Below are 6,094 nucleotides of genomic sequence, written 5' to 3' on the forward strand. Positions count from 1 at the left end.
CAGAACTGGGGATTGAACTCAGGCCTTTGCGCTTGCCAGGAAGGCACTTATTCCACTGAGCCATCTCCCCGGCCCCGGGTATGTTATTCTTGATCAGAGAATTTTTGCTGTATTCTCATCAGCAGCCTCATGAGACTTCCCAAACAAGAGCAAAACAAAAAAACAAACAAAAAGTCTGTAATTTAAAAATAGTCAATTGTTGGTGTTCTGTTTACTCCTTTCTGAGTAATCTATTATGGTTTTTTTTTCTTCCCCCCCCCTTTGCCTCTCTGTTATCCATTGTTATTTTAACATGGGGTCATTAAGCCTTGGAAAAGCCCCTTCCCTGCTCTTTTATTCACTGTGGTTGCTGTACCAAATTACCATAGCAACATTTTTTTCATGGTGGCTATAGTTGCAGATGATGAAATCCTAAAGCAGACTGGTGTTTTAAAAGAGTAAGAAAATTATTCTCAGAAGTTCCCAGATTTTTTTCCTTACCTCTTATTGGTCACAATAATTATGCTGATCAAACATAATTATTTCCAAATTAATCATTGGTGACAGAACTGGATTTACAACGATAGGCGTTACAAATTTGAACAAAGCTGAGGTTTGATTGGCCAGTCAAAAGAGGAAAACCAGATATTCACAGTAAAATAAACCTGCCCCATAAGCCTTCTTCTTAGGGTTGCTGGGTAAGTGGACTAAATTGAAATGAATAGGAAAGTAGTTTACAAGATGAGTAGCTCATAGTACTGTACTTCATAAATATAAGAAGTAATGTAATTGGCTGAAACTTTATTTTTGACTTTTTGACCAAATGCAAAAATATTAAACAGATTTAGAATTCCTTTATGAGGCTAAATTGTGTATGATGATAAGGAGATGAAAATACTATTTATGGGGCAGGGGATATGGCTCAGTGGAATAAGTGCTTCCCTGGCAAGCACAGGGGTCTGAGTTCAATCCCCGGTTCCGCAAAAAAAAAAAAAAAAAAGAAAATACTATTTATATGATATATATCATATATAATCACACTGCATTCCCAACATTTATATAATTAAAATAATAAAAGAATAAGTATTTGATTGTAATCTACAGCTTTCATCTTTTAAAAAATAAGATTTCCACTGGGAAGATAGCTCAGTAGAATAAATGCTTTCCTGGCAAGCGCAGGGTCCTGAGTTCAATCCCCAGTACTGCAAAACAAAACAAAAAACATCTGTAAAAAATATTTCCAAAGATAGTATTTAATAAATTAGAATATACTTTTTCAAGTGTCATGTTAAAATGTTACTTCATTTTCATTGAAGTGACCCAGAATCTTGTATGTGAAAAGATATTGCCTTGGATACTTAGTATTTTTACCTTTTTTCTCTTTACTCCAATATCCATGTCATCCAGATCTCTGATAGTAAAAAGAATTGTAGGATGATGAAATTACTAGTTATGTAGTACATTAACCAGTAGCAATTCTTACAAGATGGCAGGGGAAAAGACGTGGGCTATGGTGTTATTTGCCATTGCGGTGTTCTGCAGTGCCTGTGGGAGAAGAGACTGATGACTCATTGCTCAGATGGTGCCTGTGCTGTCTTCTGGATTTTTCCTTTTCTACAGCAAGGTTGTGTGTGTGTGTGTGTGTGTGTGTGTATACATCCTCTTTCACTAATACCAGAAAGACCCCTGTAATTTGTGACTAAAGAAATCTTAGTTGTAAATTGCACTTTTTTTTTTAAATTCATTTAGTACAGGATCTACAGGGTCTCAGTACACAGATCGGACTCCTAGTGATCCTTTCTGGTTTTCAGCCTCCCAAGTACTGAGGTTACAGGCGCCTGCTACCACTTCCAGTCTCAATTACCATCTGAATGTGCCCTGGAGACGGGTCTGCAAGGCAGGCAGGGGATCAAACCGGCAGGCAGGGGATCAAATCGCTTTAATCCACTGAGCTATCTGGCTGGCCCTACGTTTACTTTTTATCCTTAAGCAGCGTAGGAGTCAGATACCTAATGGCAAATTTGTTATGTTATCAGAATTGATTTTTTTCTATGGACGCAGCTGTTTGTACCACGTTTCATGAAAATACAGTAAATATTTTATTTTTTAAATGATTGAGGACATCAGTATCTGTTGGTTGTATTAGGAAGGAGTTATTAGGTATGTATCCTGTAAAGCTGTTTTATGTAACATTAAATCATGTCATATTTTAGACTTTTTTCATATTTTAGACTTTTTATATCATAGAGACTTGGGATATGGTCAAGTTTAAAAATAATTTAGGGCTGGGGATATAGCTCAATAGTGTAAGCACCTGCCTAGCAAGCGCAAAGGTCCTAAGTTTGATCTCAGGTACCAGGAAAAAAAAATTAATTTTCTTATTGAAAATCAATATTTTAGGAAGCTTTAAAACATTTTTTTAAAGACTGTGCTTTTTTTTCATGATTACAAAGCATTTAAAGGTGAAACATTTTAGCAAATTATCGGGGGGCAGGTTGTGTTTTGTTTTGAGGCAAGCTGAAGTTGAACTCTGTGTAGCCCTAGCTGGCCTTGAGATTCTCAGCCTTAGCCTCCCTCCTGCTGGGCTTATAGGTGTGTGCCACCATGCCTGGCAGCGGTAACAGGTTATTTTTATTTTGACTATTTTCAAAAGATAAAGTTTGCTAATAAATTACTGTTGCTTTATGAATGTGCTTATTAGACATGATACATGTGTATACATGTTTATTCCATTGAGTCATCAAAACAGAACATGCCTGCTTAATGAAAAATTTTTATTTTTAGAGACAAAACACTATTTTCTTTGTAATGAAACATTTTATAAGTGAATGGACCATAAAACTTGTTTGGATATAAGAATGTCCCAAGAAATTTCCTTGCTTACAGATTGTTATAGTAAGCATTCCTGTCCAGACTCTGAAATGTTAGGAGACAAGCAGAAAGTTATCTGTGTCCTTCAGTGTTTAGTTGTTTTTCTGTAATTTGGGGGCTTTGGTGAAAAAAACTTGAGATTTACATACAATAAGAACCACTGTATCAGTGCTAGGAATTACAATTTTCAATGCTTTAAGATGGCTAGTGTCTTGGTTCTTTGTTGGTGACAAAATACCTGGCACCCACAAGTTGAAAGAGGAAAGATTTATTTCAGCTCAGTGTGTAGAGACTTCAGTCCATAGTCATTTGGCTCCAAGGCAGGGCAGCGTGGCAAAGGACATCACATAGGAGAAACAATTCAGGGCATGGCAGGCAAACAAAGAGCAGCAACTGCAAGCATCCCTTTTCCTTTCCTCTTCTGCAGGCTACCAGCCTTTTAGGTGGTGCCACCCATACTCAGGTTGGGACTTCGCATTACCCACACCCAGAAACCAATTAGTGAACTAATCCAGTACCACACACCCTTAATCTCAGTATCGCACCTTTAATCCACATTCACACACTGTAGATTCAGCCATCTCTGAAAAACCCTGCCTAAGAGCATATGAGGCTTTGGGGGGACACCTGGATATAAACCATAGCAGCTTGTTACCTTTAGCCAATGCTAGAAGTTTCTTGCAGTATTGAGCTGTTAAGAGCTTGAGCTGGAAACTCTTGGACCTAAGAACGTATCCGAGCTGTCATAAAAATCACACTTTAAAAGCCAAACAGACTCTGACTGCTATTTATGGGCTTCATCTAAGGTTTATGCTGGAAGATGAAAAGATAAGTTACTTCTAGAAACAAAGTTTTTGTGGGGGGCTGGCCTTTGAGATGCTGTACTCACAGTTCCTACTGAGCCTGACCTTTCACAGTCACGCACTCTGCTGCTTGATTTCACAGAACATTGCCTCATCTTATCACTATCATTTGCTTTCTAATGCTACTTCTGTATTCTTGTCTTCCTTTTACAAAACAATTAAGAGAGAAGACAAAATAGTAAGATGAAAAGAGGCCAAATTTTGTAATGATTCAGGATTAATATAACTTTTGTTACCCAGGCAGTGATTTGCCACTTTGTTCATTATTTGAATATTTTGACTTATCTATAAGCAGATGTCAAGAGAGTTTGTTGTAGAAAATGTTTATTAGGGGTTCAGTATATGGGAAAGGAAGGGGTCAGAAGCGGAGTTGGGCAGAAGTAGGAGTCAGAATGAAATGCAGTTTTTATTTTGTTTTGTTTTGTGGAGTGGTGCCCATTTTATTGGTGTGGCCCCTGGAAGTTGTTGGGCCTCTTGGTGGTGAAGCGGGGCTTGTGCTGGTGATGTAGAACCTAGTGGAGCAGCAGGAACTTGATCTTGGAGTCGTGGAACTGATTGACAGCCGCTGGCAGCACTTGCTGATGCAGTCTCCTCCACCTTTATGATCTGGATGGAGTGAGCGCGAGCACAGTGCTGGGCACCCATGTCCCCAGAGCACTGAGTGAGGGCTTACACCATAGTCAGGTCATGGTATTCCTGGTACATGTCATGGGTGCCACTGTGGGAGTCAAAGCACAGCCAGATGGCCAAAGTTCTTCACCGGCAGTGGAGACTTCTCAAACACCTGTCCATAGTAGATAATCACCCCTGAAGATTTCCTCATCTTCTTATGTTGGGACACAAACTACCGGAAACAGGACTTAGCAACAACGTGGTTTGGTGAGAAGATCTGCGTGCAGTAGAGAGGCGGTGTGCAACACTTTGGGGTAGGTAAGCAGTGCCCCACCACCTTGTATTCCCAGAATGTGCCCGAGGCCTTTGTGGCACTTCCTTCTTGCGTGCCACCACCAACAAAAAGGTGAAATGCAACTTTGACAAGACCTCAGCAGAACCAGTGGGGAGATTTGGAGTGTTGTTCATGAGAAGACACCCACATCTGGCTGAGGCAGCTGAGCCTTATGCTCTCCTTTATTCAGTTAACCAGATACAGGTTGCCCTGTGAAGGCTGTGCATGTCTGCATCTAAGCTGACTCTAGAAGAACAGACAGTTGTCTGTTCACTCCTTCTTTGAGGACTAGTCTGGGTGGTACATATCCTATCTACCACAGCAATCCTGTTGTTCTCTCTCCCTGGCATCTCACCATTACACATTTGACCTTTTCTTTTCTTTTCTTTCTTTCTTTCTTTTTTTTTTTGGCAGAGCCGGGGATTGAACTCAGGCCTTTGTGCTTGCCAGGGAAGCACTTATTCTGCTGAGCCATCTCCCCACATTTGACCATTTCTGTTCAAGCTTTTTATACTAGGACTGGAGGATTACACAGAACAGCAAATTGGCAAACTTGCCTACATTTTTAGAAAAAATGTCACCTGGAATCCTTGTACTTTGAAGGTTGAGGCAGAAAGATTATGAAATTTATAGCAATTTGGTAGGGAAAGCAACTTCTTTGATAGTTTTGAAAAACGATAATTCTGAAAACATAAGACTGCCATCATAAAGCAGAGGTTATAATACTATCCATTCTAACAAATAGGATTGTTTTATATAAATAATCAAATTCCCCTTACTTCAGGAATTAGGCAAATACAAGGCTCAAAATACCATAGACTTTGGAGCCTGGCTTTCTAAGTTCAAGTCCCACCTCTATTTATAGTTTTGTGATCTTGAGTAAAGTTCCTTAAACTCTCCATGTTTTAGTTTTCCAATTTGTAAAACTTGAGGATTAAAAGTTACTCAGCAGCTGCTATCTTAACAGCATATTTTCTTTTCTCTCTCTTATTTATTTATTTATTTTCTGTACCATACCTTGCACCTGCTAGGCAGGCACTTAAGCCACTGAGCTATCTTCCCCAGCCAACGGCCTATTTTCTATGCTCTTACAAAACTCAATATTCTAGGGAGGACAGGCAGTCATAGATAAATTTTTAAAATTTGTATTCTTTCAGTATAAGTGCTATAAAGAAAAGCTGAGTAAGAATTGAGAATGAGAGTGATAAAACAAGTAAGGAATGCTTGGGATGGAAAAATGTGTCTGCATTTGGACAGACACACAAATGAGAAGATAAAAGAACCACAGAAAGATCTGAAGACAACAAACAGGAACACAGCAGATAAAGTTCATTTGGCTGTAACAAGGATTAAAATTTAAGTGTATTAAGATATCAAAAATAGGCTGGGGAGTTAGCTCAGTAGAATAAGCACTTGCCTGGCAAGCACAAGGTCC

At 39.1% G+C, this 6,094-nt stretch overlaps 1 protein-coding gene across 3 annotated transcripts in view; it reads left to right on the forward strand.

Annotated features, from left to right (window-relative positions):
• Atp6v1a (ATPase H+ transporting V1 subunit A) overlaps positions 1 to 6,094 on the forward strand; it is a 58,074-nt gene that overhangs the window by 15,282 nt on the left and 36,698 nt on the right. The window contains exon 1 of one of the 3 annotated variants that reach the window (XM_023717571.1): positions 37 to 78. The exons of the other annotated variants lie outside the window; for them this stretch is intronic. The gene's annotated coding sequence lies outside the window, so the exon portion shown is untranslated. Of the gene's footprint in view, positions 1 to 36; positions 79 to 6,094 lie in introns of those variants that run through there. 3 annotated transcript variants of the gene reach the window in all.

Source organism: Octodon degus, unplaced genomic scaffold (assembly GCF_000260255.1).
Source record: "Octodon degus isolate 3935 unplaced genomic scaffold, OctDeg1.0 scaffold00053, whole genome shotgun sequence".
NCBI classification, from domain to species: domain Eukaryota; kingdom Metazoa; phylum Chordata; class Mammalia; order Rodentia; family Octodontidae; genus Octodon; species Octodon degus.